Source organism: Pinus tabuliformis, chromosome 6 (genome assembly GCF_031772625.1).
Source record: "Pinus tabuliformis cultivar Carrire ecotype Pingquan chromosome 6, CPIR1, whole genome shotgun sequence".
Lineage (NCBI taxonomy): Eukaryota > Viridiplantae > Streptophyta > Pinopsida > Pinales > Pinaceae > Pinus > Pinus tabuliformis.
In genome coordinates, this window is record NC_142292.1 from 2,075,582,106 (window position 1) to 2,075,599,798 (window position 17,693).

Consider the following 17,693-nt stretch of genomic DNA (forward strand, 5'->3'; position numbering starts at 1 on the left):
TATTACTAAAAATATTTTTATTTCAATAAAATAACACTTTTTATTACACTTACTCTTCTATTAAAATAAACATCGTTCCCTAAGTTGAAATAAAATAAAATTACATTTCATGATACAATAAGGGTTAAGTGAACCTTGATAAGAGTAGAATTTAATCAAGTAATTGTGAGTATATTTTTCCATCTTCTATTTTATATTTTATATTTTAATTAAAAGAATTCAAACCAGAAGAGGAAGAGCCACTCGCATATTTATTGACAAAAAAATATTATATGTATATACATAGTGTATATACATATTTAATAATTACATTAACATATTTTGTGTATATAAATATGTATATATATTGTGGAAGAGCATATGGTGAAAGGTGAAGAGGGTTGTAAGTAACAGCAGCAGGAGGGCAAGAAGACAGGAAAACGAAGTATGAAGGATCCAGAGAGCGCTACCAAATTAGTGCTGCGGCACCTCCCGCCAACCTTATCGGAAGCTGCTCTCAGAGACCGGATCGATGCCCATTTCACCGGCAGCTACAATTGGCTTTGTTTTCGACCACCCAACTCTAGGTACACCTCCAACTCCTCCACCTTAGGGTTTTTTTTATCGATTTCTGTATTTCTTTATTACTATTATTTTCTGTTTTGTGGAACGAATTTTGATTCTTTGAGCAATTCGTGAATGAATTCAGCAGCCTGAGTCACAGGCACCAACTCTATTCTCGGGCGTACATTCAATTGAAGACCCCCAGGATGTTTTCGAATTCGCTGACATGTTTAATGGCCATATCTTTGTTAATGAGAAAGGTATTTAACTTGATTCCTTTGTAACAGATTGAAAAAATCTATAAATTTGAGGTTATTGCCACATAATTCGATGCTATAGAGGGTAATTTAAATGATCCTGACAATGTGCACTTAGGGTACTTTCGCTGAAACTGAATTTTTTCTCCGAGATTAAAAAAATGTTTATCTATATTGGAAGTTGTTTCAAGAAAATCGCCTTGGGTTCGGGGCTGCACCACATAACACAAACGCTTTTTCCTACGGCATGACTGCCAGGTCTGAGGGGTAGCAGTTCCATCAAATACTTGCACCTTGACTCACATAGCACAGACATCCCTCATCCTTCTGCATGGATGATAGGTCTGAGTGGCAGCTATTCCATCAAAGACTTGCACCTAAACTCACGCCTTTTTTATACATACCAGTACTTGCACTGGGACTCGCACCTTTTTTAGGCATGCTATTCCGGTGGGGCTGATCACCGTGAGAACGGAACCTGGTGGATGATGCCTTAATTGTCGTGGACCTTAGCAGTGAACCAAGACCCTGTTGGCAGGAGTTAAATATTCTGTCATGCATCATTTGAGACTTTGCATGCTTATCTCACATATTTGTCTTATTTTTTATCTTTCCAGGAAGTCAATTCAAAGCCGTGGTTGAGTATGCTCCCTATCAATGTGTCCCTGATACATCTAAGAAAGATCCGAGAGCAGGCACAATATACAAAGGTAAATAAATCTTTATGCTTATTATTGATTCCCGTTAATTCCTTCAATTAGCTTCAATAGATCTCTGTGGCGTTTCTATGCATTTGCATGTTATATTGATAAAAAAATTTATACTTTATCCACGTTATTTTGTTTACAGTTTCTTCAAACTTCTTAGGAATCGTGGAAGTTGGTTTGTTTTCTGTGAAATGTAGTTAAATTATCACGTTTAATTTTATGGTTTCATTTGATTTGAGTGACTTTTAAATGAAATTGCCTGTTATATCGATGAAAAGTTTTACTCTATTCTTGCCTTATATCATTTACAGATTCTGCTAACTTCCCATCAATTTTGGGACATGGTTTATTTCTATTTGATATGTAGTTAAATTATTATGGCTTCATTTGCTGTGCTAGATCCTAAATACGTGGAATTTCTCGAGATGTTATCAAAACCCACTGAGAATCTCCCAAGTGCAGAGATACAGTTAGAAAGGAAAGAAGCTGAAAGAGCAGGTCAGTGATTATAGTTTCTTGGATATTTAATGTTATTTAAAAAAGTGTTATTGTTACCACAACCACCCATTAAAAAAGGTGCTTATTCTTTTGAAAGTTCATTATATCAATTTTTATTTTTCTGATTTTTTTTCCCAATTTTTATTCTTCTGTTCTTTGCTGAGTTATTGGGGTGCTCAGTTTTGTATCACCGTTTTAAAGTTTTTTTTTATCTTTATTGTAGTTGCAGGGAAAGGTGATGCCATTGTCACCCCATTGATGGAATTTGTTAGACAGAGACGGGCTGCAAAAAGTGGGCCCTCGGTATGTCTTGATTTTGGAATAAGTTGGTTTAAATCCATGTTTTCTTTTGATGTTGATTAGTGTTTGCTATTGCACACATGCATACACAAAACTTACCTAAAGCGATTAACCTTAAGTCGAATGTTAAGGTGTCAAAGCAATTTAGTTTAGTCAGTTAGATATCTGTCTCGACTCTTGAATAATTGGTAAGTGAAAAAAAGTTAAATCTAAGTCGTGGGGTTCGACGAATTTTAAGGTTGAAATTCGAAATTCGCCGAACATAAAACCAAATAGAATTTGTGTTTAAATTCTTTGGGAAAATTCAAATTAGACACAAGCGCAAACCTGAAAATAATATTGAAATGGATTTAGCAAGATTTTAATCCTATTTAAAATTTGTTCGTTTATATTCGCCAGCAAAATTCAAATTGAACACAAATGCAAACCTGGAATTTCTGTGTAGTTCAAATCGAAGCATAGATATATGTAAAAAAATCATGTACATAACTTAAAAGGTTTTTAATAATCATAGTTTAAATTGAAATTGAAAGGCACCTGAACAATTTCAGTTGGGAAGATGGGTTTCAGTTAAGCCAGTCTTGGAAGCCTACTATACATTTTTTGTCCTCTAATATCAATCCTAACCATCCTTAAGCTCCTCCCCCCTTTTCCGGACTCTTTCTTATTGTTAGCCCCCCTGCTATCCTATATTATTATTAATATTAAATAATATTGTTAATCCCTATAATCTCAAATTTATAATGTTTCTATCTCTTCCTCTCTTTCTAATCATAATTTAATCTAATCTGATTCTAAATTCTAAATTAATTTTTGTACCAAATTATAATCTAATTTTTGTTCTAAATTTTTAATTAATTCTATTCTATTGTTTATATTAGTTTATAGCTTGAATCAAATTACTTACTAAATACTTTCTAATATTCTTTAATAGTTCGAATCCAATGACTAGCAATTGGTCGAGATCTACTCTATTCTAATATTTTTTTTCAGCCTTTAATGTCAATTTGACCAAATCTTGAATATATCAATCTAACTCTAATTTATTATAATTTACTAAATTTAACTTTATTATATTTTTCTTCCCCTATTTAGTCCAATCTTTAATATATATTTTTAATTTTCTTCCCCTATTCTATTCCATTTCCAATCTTAAATGAGATTAATCTATATATTCAACCTGAATATTCTATATATTTCTTCCCATATACTAGCCATTATGTACTCCTTTTTATTTTGGTTGATAAGTGGGTGAATCCTGAAAATCACGCTTACCCTGTGGCTAAGAGGCCACGACTCAGGGGCATCTAAGCCGTCAAAGTCACCCGGGGATCGCACACGGCTTGAGCCGCACCAGCGGAAACCATGCTGGATTTTTGGTATTGGCAAGACTAGAACCGGTGACCTTTGCTTACGGAGCTCTTTAACAGCGCGTTCCTTCACCGACTGTTCTCCATCTCTTTGATGGCATAATTTACTCACTATCAAAATAATATTAATTTAAAAATATATTATTCTTGATTCCAAAATTTTATATTCATTGTAACAATAATATCAATTTGGCCATATCATAAGATTCAATATTCAATATTTAATAACAAATAAAAATAAAATAAATTAACTATCAACATTTAAAACCTTTTCTCTATCTCCAATGGCTACATCCCATCTCTAACAGTTATGTTCTTGCCCCATTTATTCATGGTCTGACACTCTTCGTATCATCAATTAATCTTGCTGTCCTTGAATATGGGTAAACTGTTCAACCAAAACGTTGGACATCTCCTTGAGAACACAAAGTTGTGAAGAAATCTTCAGCATCATCATCAAATTATGAATAGTGGCAATCTGCATACTAAAATTTTAATAGTTATATATAACAAATTACACATAATAATTAAAATTTTATACAATCATAATATAAATTTATATAATTTAATTTTTATTAATATATAATAATATATAAATTTTAATCTGTTTATAATATTAAGTTATAAAAGTTAATAATATGAATTATAATATATAATTAATATTAAAATTATTTAATGTTTGACTTCTGGTTTGGTGAGACTTCATTTAAACAGCCATTGCCAATTGAGCTATCCCAAGCAAATTTCTTAGATACAATTTTTTTTGTTGTGTTTTGTTTTTACGAAAACGGTTATACTTTGTATTAAAAGAAAGTCAAAGCCTGCTCGCCAGTTACATTCAGATAGCCCAAGAACTGGCTGTCCTCAACAGATAGATAAACTAATACTGTAGCCCTAATGTACTGGATCTTCTTAGCTCCGTCAGCCGAGTCGATTTCCTGAATTTCCCCAAGCTTGTGAATACAATTACAGACAAACTGCTGAAGTAAAAGGCAGTAGAACATGAGAAACAGAATCAAGGGATTGGATCCCAATCTTCAACCCCGTCTCTTATCCGAATGTTGACAGGAAGGAGGACAGCTTTGTTAGCTTCCGCATCCGCTTCCTTATTATTTTGCCGAAGAACATGGAAAAAGTTCACCTGAAGAAAAGAGCCAACTAGCTTTCTTATTCTGGTAACCACTCTTGCTAGCCGAAAGTCACGAGGGGACGAGTTATCCACGAGAATTTGAATCAAGGATTGGGAGTTACCAAGAATAGTCTTTCTCGATACCAAGACCCTGTAAATGCTTTGGGCTCTGCAACAGGGCCATGGCCTCTGCTTGCATGTTGGTACTATGACCCAAACCCTGGGCATACCTGTTCTTTATGCTGCCATCTGCATTCCTGATGACACCTCCAGCCCCGGCAATCCCCGGATTGCCTTTGGCAGCCCCATCAAAAAACAAGGAGGAGCTTGCACGCTTTGTGGAATTTGCCCTCAGCAAGCCTGATCTGCCAGTCTTTCCTAATGTTGTACTGTCTCTCATCATCAGAACACTGGAGACCAAGTTTGCTCCCCCACGCCAGATCTTAAGGATTTAGATTTTTATTCTCCAGCTTCTCAAACTTCTCACCGAGAAATTCCTTGAGCAGGCCATTAACTTTTGACAAAACTAGCTTACCCTTCTGTGCTTTCTCTTGAAAAATCCTGTGATTGCGCTCAATCCAGGTGTGCCAAAAAATGAATTTCGGATAGGCCAACCAGGCTGCCTTCAACCAATTGTTCTTGGGGAACTTCCCGGGATAGAGGTGAGCCCAATCGGCAAAGAAGCCAGTAATAGTGTTGGGCAGAGAAACAGTGGATCCCCATGGGGAAATCGCTTCTGCCCAAATACTTTTGGCGAACCTGCATTCTATTAATAAATGAGAGGCATTTTCCTCGTTTTCCAGGCAAAGGGCGCATCTGGAAGGGCCCAGGAAGCCTTTCTTCTTAAGCCTGTCATCTGTTAGTATGCTGTTGTGACACAATAGCCAGTTGAAGAAATCGTTTTTTGGCACACACTTCTGCCTCCAAAGACCTCTCCAAGTCGCAGGGCAGCAAGGAACATGGGGAATTTTTTTGAGCCGTACATAGCCTTGCGCAACTGTGTAAGAGCCAGTTTGAGAGCCCCATCCTCTCTTATCTTGTTTTCTGAAATTAATCGGGCTCATTCCTTTCAGTTTAGTCAGCAGGAGTGACCACGCTTGATCTAGAGCAATCGCCATTTGAGGCTTCTTCCAGCCTGCCCACGCATTGTCCTTCCAGCTAGAGATATCCCACAGTTTTGATGTCTCTGTTCAATGTCCTGCTTCGAAGCTCAGTGAGCTCTTGGACACCACCTAATGGTTCTTCGTTCATAATTCTGTCTTTCCAGATATTGATGCGCTTGCCATTACCAGGAATCCAAAAGGAATGTTTTTGTATCAGAGGTAAGGCCTGCATGCAAAGCCTGTGAATTTGAAAACCCTTAATGATGGGAGTGAGATCATCCAAGCTTCGTTCCCTCTGACTCCTGAAATATTTCTTCCATAGCGCCTTTTGAGCCCAGCCCAGTTTCGGGGCTATTTGTCTCCACAGAATCTTAGCCCCCATAGCACAATTTTGTTTCCTCAGGTCCTTGAAGTTCAGACCTCCTTCTAGCAGAGGCTTAGAGACTTTGTCCCAACTGACTAGGGGGATCTTCCTGTCATTTAGCTTGCTGCCCTTCCAAAAAAAACCTTCAAATCCACTCCTCCATCTTCTTGAGAATGCTGGTGGGAGCCAACATGGCCGAGAATTGGTAGATAGGCAGGCTGGTCAGAACAGACTTAATAAACACCGTCTTCCCAGCAAGATTCAGCCATGAGCAACCCCAAGACTGAATTTTATTCTTGAATTTCTCAACCATTCGCAGCCAATCTTTGCTAGAGTGACTTTTTTGGAAGATAGGAAGGCCCAAATAGATGAAAAAATTCCAACTAGCAGAGCCAGCGAAGCCCAAACATCTGGATATTGAGGAGAGATCGCTGTTGGAAATATTCCAGCCATAGAAATGACATTTCCCTTCGTTTAATTTACTGCCCGAGGTACCACAGAAGTCATCCAACACTTTCTTGAATCTGGGGTTAGAGTATACAGAGGAAGCACCCAGCAGAAGAGAATCATCAGCGAACAATGCATGATTAATATCCTTGACACCTCTAGCAATCCTAAGACCCATAATCTCTTGATCCACCTGACACTTTTCTAAATAAAAACTCAAAACTGAAGCTTGCAAAACAAAAAGAAGAGGAGAAAGAGGGCAGCCCTGGCGCAGCCCTCTAGAGGCTTTAAAGAACTCCGTTGCTCTTCCATTCACCAGAGGGGCAATCCATGGTTTAGAGATGCAAGCCCGGACCCATCTAATAAACTCCTGACCAAACCCAAACTTGTGCATCACATCAAAGAGGAAATTGTGACGAACTCGATCAAACGCATTAGCTAGGTCCAGCTTGACCACCATACCTTTTTCTTTCCGTTGCAAACTAGAATGAATAGCCTCTTGCACGAGGATTATGTTGTCCACGATCTGCCTACCCTGAACGAACCCCCCTTGATTTTCAGGTATAATGGAGGGCAAGAGGACCTTCAATCTGTTGGCAATCACCTTTGTTATGAGCTTGTAACCAATGTTGCATAGTGAAATCGGATGAAACCTATTAAAAGTGCTGGCTCCCTTCTCCTTTGCCATGAGGGTGGGAAAGGCAGAATTCGTGCTGCCTCCAATTTTCTGGCAGTTTTGAGATTTTAAAACCATTCTATGCAGGTCCTTTTTCACTATTTGCCAACAGACTTGGATGAATCTGGCTGTAAAGCCATCTGGACCCGGAGCTTTGTCCGGCTCCATTTCATAGAGCGCAGCCTTTATTTCTTTTCTGGTAACTTTAGCTTCCAGCTGATGATTCATACTTAAAGAGATCTTGGAGGGGATAACATCCAAGAACTTTGTGTCCTGACTCATAACCTGGACTTCACTGTAGAGTTTCTCAAAATGGGAGAAGGCAGCCCCTTTGATACTTGTGAAATCCTTGTGGGTAATGAGATCTTCCTTTATTTCAGATATTGTGTTAAAAGACTTTCTAGCCTGGGCTTGCTTGTGAAAGGAGGAGGTATTTCTGTCTCCTGCTTTCAACCACAGACTATGGGATTTCTGTCTCCAATATTCTTCCTCTTGCAAGCAAGCTTTGTGGAAGTTTTGCTGCAGGTTTCCTTCTTTGGCTATAGAATCCTCCGAGGGGTCCTCCTCTTCCATCTGCAGTTGGTGCTTCTTGAGGGAGGCATGGGCCATCTTCCTTTCATCAGCCGGCTCTTAGATACAATTTTAATCACTATAGATAGTTTTATTTTCCTAGAGACAAAATGCAAACTATACAAATATATGTGTAATATATATAAAATACAACTATTAGTATAATAAACTTCTGTCCTATGCTTGAAACTTTTCTAGTTATTTTTGCAAATAATTCACCAAAATTTGCATGTGTTTTCATTTATATGCATATATAGGTATCTAGAGTTTGTGATCTCAAAGTTAATTGGAAATTCAGTATTACTTTGTGTCATAAGTCTGGGTAACAAATTTTTGCATAAGCCTTGTTATGTTGTATGCACTCATTTATCGGGAAGTTTTATTAAAACTTGTAATCTCTACTGTTTCTTGCATTGTGTAAGTTTTTCCTAGAATACAGGATTTTTGAAACTCTTTATGTTATTTGCACTCATTTGGAAGAAAGCATTTGTTAAACATGGGTTTTCATTTGGTTGGTTGCTAATATGCAAGGGTTTATCTTCAATTTCCTGCACACATGGTTGCTGTGATTACAAAATCCAGATTTAAATATGTTAACTCTGCTGTATCTTCATATTTAACTCTTTTAGCTAATTTAACTTTTTGCTTGTGGTTTAGAGACTAGCAACTTCAAACAGGAGGTCAGGGGGAAGGGTCAGAGGAGCTAATTCACCTTCAAGTCCTTCAGTTATTAGAAGGGGTTCTGAAAGGAGCAAAATGAGCAATGTTGCGGTAGGTCTACCTGTTTTCTTACCTGCAAAATAAATTAATGCAGTGTAGTAGACTCTCAAGAAAGTCCCAGCTTTCTGCATGATTAAGAAAATAGTAAATAAATTAACTGTAGCATGTGGAGGCATGCATGTTGAAAACTTGTGACCTCTTTTATGGTTCTTCTACTAAAGTAGAATCTCAAGTTACAACTCAATAGCTTGTTCATTGCAATTGTAAAAAAACTATCGATGTGTACATGTTATTTCACCTTGTAATTGAGCATCCTGGGAAAGAGATGACAGAGTTGCCATTATGAATCTTATTGATTACTCTATGTTTTGGTTTCCCCCTGTAAACAATTTTTGCATGATCTGTAGTAGTTGTAACCTCAACAGAATTTTTGGAGTAACACATTGCATTTGTAGTGTAAAGCAATTTTTCTTGTAATTAGCTTAATATTGTAATTTAGGTTAATATTGAAGGTCGTCTTGATTGATCCTGGCATCTTTCTTTGACTGCATTATATCCACAATGTTCTGCTCCTCGTGCTTAATCTTTCTGGCTGTTCTTCTTCTCTCCTGTCCTCGTCTCAGACTCCTAAATTTCATAGATGTGATTGTCATATTTTTGGTCAATATGGTCCAGTGTTCCTTCCAGCTGGTTCAGTTTATTGAAGACTTCAATCTGCTGAGTTTGTCCTGTCTCCACTCTCATGGCTATGGTGGTCTTTGTATGCCAATAGATTTCCACCATTTTCAAGAGTTTGATATCTCTGCTCATTGAAAAGCTGGTGTCTGGAATCCATTTCTTGATCGACCTGCTGAGAGAGTGATTCGTTTCTGTTCTCTTGCCCTATCCTCAATTGCCTACTGCCCTTTTGATGTTGTCCTATGAATATGCTGTCATAGATTGCTTCTACCACCTTTTCTGCTGTCTGTGCTCTGCATTTCCTTGGTCGGCTTCTGCACTAGCTGTTACAGCTGTCCCCATGCTCAGGATGCCTTTTACGGTTTACCTGCCATCTTGACATGTTCTAGATGATGGAATGAGTTTGGTTGCGGGGAGTGGGTACCTGAAATCCACAGGATGTGAGATCAATTCACAGTTTGGAGAACCTCGTTTGGATTATGTAAAGCCTGATACAGTGGAGCGTTGTTACCCACTAATAAATTTATCAGAAGAACAGTCTGAATCCTATGATCAGTGATTGCCCTGCATCTGAGGTAAAGATCACCATAAATGCTAAGGCTGGAGCCATGGAACCACAAAACCGTCACGAAGATGTGTATTGCTTTTTTTACAAGGCACAAAGATCTTCATTGCTGCCTGCATTTACTCACCAGATAAATTCAATGCTACAGGTACCTGAATGAGCCTGTTGCAGGAGGTTAGACTCTGGTTTGCCTCCTGGAGGACTGTCCATTATGGTACCTGTCATCTTCTCTATAAACTGAAATAGTTCCCCATGTTCTTGGTCTATGTGTCTTCTACAGTGAGAAGTAACTTTACATTTTAACCTTCGCATTTTCTTTAAGAAATAAGTTCTGAAATTTTCAATTGTGTATGTGATAGCCCCTAAGCAGCATTAGTATTTAAATGTGTTAATTTTTTGAATCTTTTTTAATGGACAATATCCGTTTACATCTTGTACTGAGGGTTTGTAAACTGATAAGGGTTCATCTTTCTTTAGCTATAGAAAGAAGCCTTCTCATTTTTTTGTTAAAGAATAATAATAAAAAACATATTGACTCTCGACTTACCTTGGCTCTCAGAAAAGCATTTTGCATTTAATATCTCTAAATCTTTTGAATCAATTTTTGGCACTTTAACTCGTTACAATATTTTCTGTCTTATTTAATTTGTTTGATTATTCTCCGAACCCAATACATTTAGGATAAATATCCAGGTAAGTGATAGAAATGGAATCTTGGGAAAGGTGAGAAGGTTGTTATCTTCTTTCAGTGAAACAGCTGAGCTTCAATCAAAGACCAATGAGGAAATGATTATAGGTGGTGTTAGAATTCCAACGAACTGTTTCTAGTCTTGATTTATGTTATGATATCAAATATTAATACATAAATGATAATACGAGTGTGAATTTCACTTTTAAACGGGGAAATTGATTTTCAAATATCGCTTGAGAGAGCCATTTAGTTGGGGAACCATATAAGATGAGACACACAATTTACTTGATTGTGTGTTTTTCCATACTCCATGACCTTTATTTTTGAGTTCGTGATGGTGCTATGCTTGAATATGCCTTGAAAGTGCTGTAGGACTTGGTACTTCTTTTGAAGAATACTTATCCTACATAAGTATCTCTTGGATTGGAACTATGCCAAGTGTTTAACGAATGCAGTGTATTTTCCTAGCATTGCAACTCATAATGGTGAAAGTGATTGAAAACCATACAAACTTTAAAGGGTGAATGGTGAATTGAGACGTGTGGTGCTTAGGGTGTACACTGTAAACATATTTACACGCAATAGTGGAGAGGAAAAATAAAAAAAAAAACATATTTTTCTAGCAACATCTTTATTTTTTCTCGGCTGTGAGGCTGACTCCTCATTCTTCCCATTACTAGGACCCTTCAAACCCTTGTTTGACTAACTAGGGCCAGGTTCTCGTCACCTTCTTTCCTGTTGGCTTTAGACTCCTCTTGAGTCTCTTCTTGGACATATTCATCCCAATGCCTTGTGATCTTCACGAGGTAATTGATAACGGAATCTGATGTGGACGTCTTCTTAGATCTGAGCTTATTCCTTAATGCCATCTTCTTGTTTATGTTCTTGCTCTAGTTGAGACCTTATCAAGGTTTTGAACATCTCCTTTGCCATCTTCTTCTTGGACTTGTGAGGAATCAGATGACCCTTCACTGTATCCAAGATTACCTACATGGCTTCTTGTCTCCTCCTCATGAGCTGCTAATTGCTGTGGATTTGTTGATGAAGGAAGAACTTTGTCAACAATCTCCCATTTCATTCTCCTTCAAAAGCAAAGTAGCTTTTGCTTTCCAGGGCAGCAAGTTCGAAGCTCCATCCAATCTATTTTCAAACCTGAGACTAGTTGCTGCTATCTTTCAGATCTAAACAAAGCTGCCCTGCAAATGTTCTTAATCTTTCAGGCACACATTATCATATTTCAGTATCGATATCTCATGTATCACTTGCCATCTCATATATCGATTTTATTTTCATATTTATGTAGCAATGTCTTTGTTTGATGTTGATGTTGATGTTGTTTTTTAAATTAAAAAAATTGAAAAAATGACATTTTTGTATTTTTTAAGTTTCTCGATAATTTCTGATCCATTTAAATTTTGGATGCATGGCGATAAATTGCCGATAACGATAAATGTAACATTGGTATATACAACCCTGTATTCTTAATACAACCTTTTGTCTTCTCACATGACAAGATCAACAAGTTACTAGCACGAGTGACTGACAACAACCAATCAAAAGCTGGGACAGTGAAGTGTGGAAATGATGACAAATGTTGAGTATGGATAATGTGGAATGCTACCATCAGCAGAGCCTCCTATTTGTGATTGCATATTAACTCCCCACACCCAACCCTCCCTCTTGGACAGGGAAAGAAAGGCCCTGGTCCCTAAGGAAGGTCACATTGGACTAGGGGCAAGTAATAACCACCAAGGTGAAGCAAGGGAACAAGTATACAACCAATAGCAACATATCATCCAATTCAATCTGCGACCCATACTATAATGCCTTCGAACAGTAAATGAAAGCACCTGAATGCAAAAATGGTTGAGTTACCTCACAATACATTACCAACCCTCATCGGATGAACAAGCTGGATGAATGAATGCACTGACAGGAGAGTCAGTGAAAGGCAGTCGAGGCTGGCAATCTGGATCATGTTAGGGCTGCTGGTTGGCAAATTGCATCATAGGAGAAAAAAATCATCTAGGGTTACCCACAGATGTGGGTGGGTAACAGGGATCTAAAGACTGAGATGAGACTAGGGTTAAGGAACATTGGCATCCCCATAGTCAACCACCTCAAGGTCTTCATCAATGGATGCAAGGGTTAAAAAAAACTTCCCTGCACCCCTTTAAATGTCTTTTAAACCCTAATACTGTCTACATCCTTGGGGAAGCCTTAGACATCTCTCCTTTCACCTATTTGCTGACACACTTCTTATCACTACTCTTGAGAGCATTAAAGTCTGGATGTATGTTTCAAGTGGACTTACTCAACAGGTTGACAGCATTTCCTTGCAGACCATTCTCTGTCAAACTCAAATCTACAAGGGCTTTGTGTGGCAACCTGTTATGCTCTGATAACGTGAAAGGAAATATGCGCATAAACCATAGCTGTGCATAAATATGACACATGGAAAATTCTCTTCAATAAAGTATCATGCTTCTTCTAAATCATCATCATGAAGGTGAAGTATTTATATTATTCTGCTACAACTACCTTGAGGGACATCTAAGTCTGACACTCAAACCTCAAAAGTGGTGCCCTTGGGCTCATCCAGATATCTCTCAAGCCCTCTTTATACAAGCGTGCACTTCAATATCAGTTCTATATGTATAGTGTAAGGCTATCAACATTCGTAATATTACTAATCATGTAACGAGTGTTCGTCACAACTAACATGTGAAAGTATTTAACAGGAACTCACCATCACCCTCAAAGACCCCACAAGAAGATGTCTTTAGCTTGTTATTGGGGTTTACAAATAATAACAGAAGCTGCAGAGTAACTGCCAGCTTCATAAAACAGGGGCAACAGATAATATATACAATGACACTTTGATCAGAGAAAGCAGCACTAACACACTTACCACGGGCACTATCACTCTCCTTTGAAAATTAAAGTTGAAGTTTTATAACATTATGATACAACTTCATTGAGGGACATCTAAGGCTGACTCTCTAATATTTTTCTATGGCAAAGGTGGTACCCTTGGGCTCATTCAGATATTCCTGGCAATGGGCAATATCACGCTTCTTCGAAATTTTAATCACAAAGGTGAAGTAGTTGTAGGATTATGCTACAACTACCTTGAGGGACATCTAAAACTGACTCTATAACCCTAATATTTTCCTATGGAAAAAGTGGTGCCATTGGGATCATTCAAATTTCAGACATCTATCAAGCCCTCTTTATACAAACATGCACTTCAATATCAGTTCTTTAACTAACATGTGAAAGTATTTAACAGGAACACACCATCACCCTCAAATACCCCACAGGATGATGTCTCTATCTTGTTATTGGGGTTTACAAATAATAACAGACGCTGCAGAGTAACTGCCAGCTTCATAAAACAGGGGCAACAGGTAATATATATGATGACACTTTGATCAGACAAACCAGCACTAATGGGCACTATCATGTTCCTTTGAAAATTAAAGGTGAAGTTTTTCTACCATTATGATACAACTACCTTGAGGGACATCTAAGGCTGACTCTCTAATATTTTTCTACGGCAAAAGTATTGCCCTTGGGCTCATTCAGATATTCCTGGCAATGGGCACTATCACGCTCCTTAGAAATTTTAATCACAAAGGTGAAGTAGTTGTAGCATTATGCTACAACTACCTTGAGGGACATCTAAAACTGACTCTACAACCCTAATATTTTCCTATGGAAAGAGTGGTGCCATTGGGATCATTACTACCTTGAGGGACATCTAAAACTGACTCTACAACCCTAATATTTTCCTATGGAAAGAGTGGTGCCATTGGGATCATTCAAATTTCAGACATCTATCAAGCCCTCTTTATACAAACATGCACTTCAATATCAGTTCTTTATGTAGTGTAAGGCTATCGACATTCCTAATGATACTGATCACATAACCAGTGTTCCTAACTACAAACACGTGCCAAAGTATTCGACAGGAACTCACAATCACCCTCAAAAGCCCCACAGGATGATGCCTCTAACTTGTTATTAGGGCTTGCAAATAATAACAAATTCTGCAGAATAACTGCCAGCTTCATAAAACAGGGGCAACAGGCAATATATAATTGATCAGAGAAACCGTCACTAACACACTTGTTACCATCAGCCTTGAGTGGATTACAATACAATGCTGGATATTCCTCAACAGATTAACAGTACTTCACTGCAGACCTTTAACCATCAACTCAAACTACAAGAGCTGTGTGTGGAAACATGGTATTCATTGATAGTATGAATGAAAATATGTCTCAAGTGCATAAACAGAACATGTAAAATTTTATTTCATAAACCATCACACTGTTGGAATATTTACCAATACTGGGGGGGGGGTGAACCGATAATGGGCACATTTTACCAATTTAGTTATTTCATGTAAACAATAAACAGTGAACAACACCATTCAACAATGCATAATATCATATAGACAGCACACGAGGTTTTTACGTGGAAACCATTTTGGTAGAAAAACTATCAAATCTTTTTTTAATATACGTCTTAAGCATTACATCAACAGGAAACTCCAACCTCCAAAATTCTCCAGCAGTAACTGGAAGGATGCTCCAACCCCCTGGTTTTATCAGCTCCAATTGAAATGATGTCCCACCACCCTGGTTTTACCAGTTCCAACAGGAAGGATGCCCCGACACCCTGATTTTATATTATCAACTCCAATTGAAAGGATGTTCCAACACCCTGTTAGCATCAATCTGCTGCCTGATAACCACTCTGCCACCTTGAAGTGTTCTCCGGCTCCAACCTGAAGGAGACTTCAATTTCCGCGTTGTACCACCCTACCACCCTGAAGATAGAAGATAAAAGAATAAGATAGATCACACTGGTCACACTGATCAGCTATCACTCTCACTGCTCCAACCACTGCTGTCAATGAAGTTGGTGCCTCTGCTGTCAATACTACTGCTGCACTTTCTTTGCTGTCATTATATTGTTGTAAATGCTACCACTGTCACTGCTAACTTTTATCCACTTGCACAATCCAATGTGCCACAAATCTGTCCTGTGCCCAACTTATGAATTCAATAACATCCTGTAGAACAAACTCTGTCCAAACCCTAACAACAATCTGATCAGCCACAATTCAGGATACTTTTACTGCTCAACAGTGTCAAGCGCTAGCTTGACAATTCTCACACATGCAAACTTGACCATTACTGACAAAACTCAGTCACATATAAATATTTGCAGCAACACTGACTCAACTATACACATCTATACTCGTTTTGCCAAACTTTGGGCATTACGATGCTCATGACAATGAGAGCTAAAGCAGTGCTCTCCGATACCAACCTCAGTTACACTCGAGATTGTAGAAATTTCTATTTTCCCACCCCGGTTTTCAGTTTCTCCTTATTTCTCCCATATAGTTAAATGCCCTTTCCCATAACCATACATTTAACAAGCTGAAAAAAATAAATTTGCTGAAAACACAAATTCTGGAAATTTTACAGAATGCTGGAAAAATCAGCAGTAATAAACAACCATTAAAACACATTTAAACACTGAGATTTTTGGTCAATGTGACTCTGGAAAAACCCCCTACAACTCTTGGGGAAAACCAGTTTGAGAGCTCTTTTTTATTTCTGAAAATTGCCTTTTACAGTGAGAAATTTTCAACAAAAAATCAACAAGCAAATTTACAACTTATCTCTTTTCCCATGCTTTACAACGAACTGAAAATTACAGCAAATAGGACAGCAATAAATGCTGTACGGTCTCCTCGATTTTCGTGCCCACTTTCAGCATTAAATGCTGCTGTATGGCCCTCGTTTTGCGTGCAGAAAAACCAGCGAACTGCTCCTCAATTTTTGTGCAAACCTCTCCTCGAAAATCATGCCAAAATCTGCCTTTCACTGTGTGCTGAATCAGCTGTACAAATCTGCTCAACTACTGCCTTGGAATGTGTGCCAAGCTGCTGTCTCCTTCTCCTCCCTGATCAGAAATCTCTCTTGCTCTCCTTCTCCCAATCTGCTCATGAAAGAATTGAATCGAATGTGATCTTTTCCTTCTTTTCCTCCATTAATATAACTCCAAATGACTTTTGGGTGATCCAAGTGACTTTTGGGTGATCTCTAAATCCAATGGCTGAAATAGATTTAGATCAATGGCTGAGATTAAATGCTCATTTAAATCTCACTTTTTATTTTTTAATTCACCCCACTTTAATAAAGACCCACTTAGTCATTTATTTCCAAAGTCACTTTTCCTTTCTAATTTTTCATTGACTTTATAAAAGTCACTTTAAAATTAGACTTAGTGACTTTATCACTTAAAGTCACTTTTAAATTAGATTTAACTTTATAAAATTATAAAGTCACTTTAGGAGAAAAATTAAATTCTTTTGGACACTTTTCCCTAGGCCAAAGATCAAAGCCTAAGGGAACCACCTGTCCTTCGGTACCAAATTTCAACAGAGATAAGACTTTAGCAACAAGTGCATGGCAATGATGAAGACTCTCTGCAATGTGTACCCTAGATATCATAAGGAACAATGAGCAACTGTTTTCGCTGATTTGTCTTTACACATCATCAACACATCATCAAGTCATCAGGCAGTATAATAGGCTCAATACAACCATGTTATTAGCCCTGTCTATACTCGTTTTGCCAAACTTTGGGCATTACGATGCTCATGACAATGAGAGCTAAAGCAGTGCTCTCCGATCCCAACCTCAGTTACACTCGAGATAAGGCTTTAGCAACAAGTGCATGGCAATGATGAAGACTCTCTGCAATGTGTACCCTAGATATCATAAGGAACAATGAGCAACTGTTTTGGATGATTTGTCTTTACACATCATCAACACATCATCAAGTCGTCAGGCAGTATAATAGGCTCAATACAACCATGTTATTAGCCCTATCACACTGTTAATAATCTAATCAATTTTGGTTTCAATAGTACAAGTAGCCATCATGTGTAATCAGCTCTGCTACAGTATGATCATACTACTGCCTATGTTCATATAAGATGACTGCTGTAGATTTAACCCTTCACTTTAATATTTTCAAAGTACAGTAC

At 37.8% G+C, this 17,693-nt stretch overlaps 1 pseudogene across 1 annotated transcript in view; it reads left to right on the forward strand.

Annotated features, from left to right (window-relative positions):
* Positions 1 to 347: 347 nt before the first annotated feature.
* The window catches only part of LOC149267551 (regulator of nonsense transcripts UPF3-like), a 111,037-nt pseudogene continuing 93,691 nt past the window's right edge, over positions 348 to 17,693 (forward strand). The window contains exons 1-6 of the transcript XR_016261076.1: positions 348 to 566; positions 689 to 803; positions 1,418 to 1,510; positions 1,907 to 2,005; positions 2,229 to 2,308; positions 8,622 to 8,735. The product of XR_016261076.1 is annotated as a regulator of nonsense transcripts UPF3-like (transcript). The remainder of the gene's footprint in view (positions 567 to 688; positions 804 to 1,417; positions 1,511 to 1,906; positions 2,006 to 2,228; positions 2,309 to 8,621; positions 8,736 to 17,693) is intronic.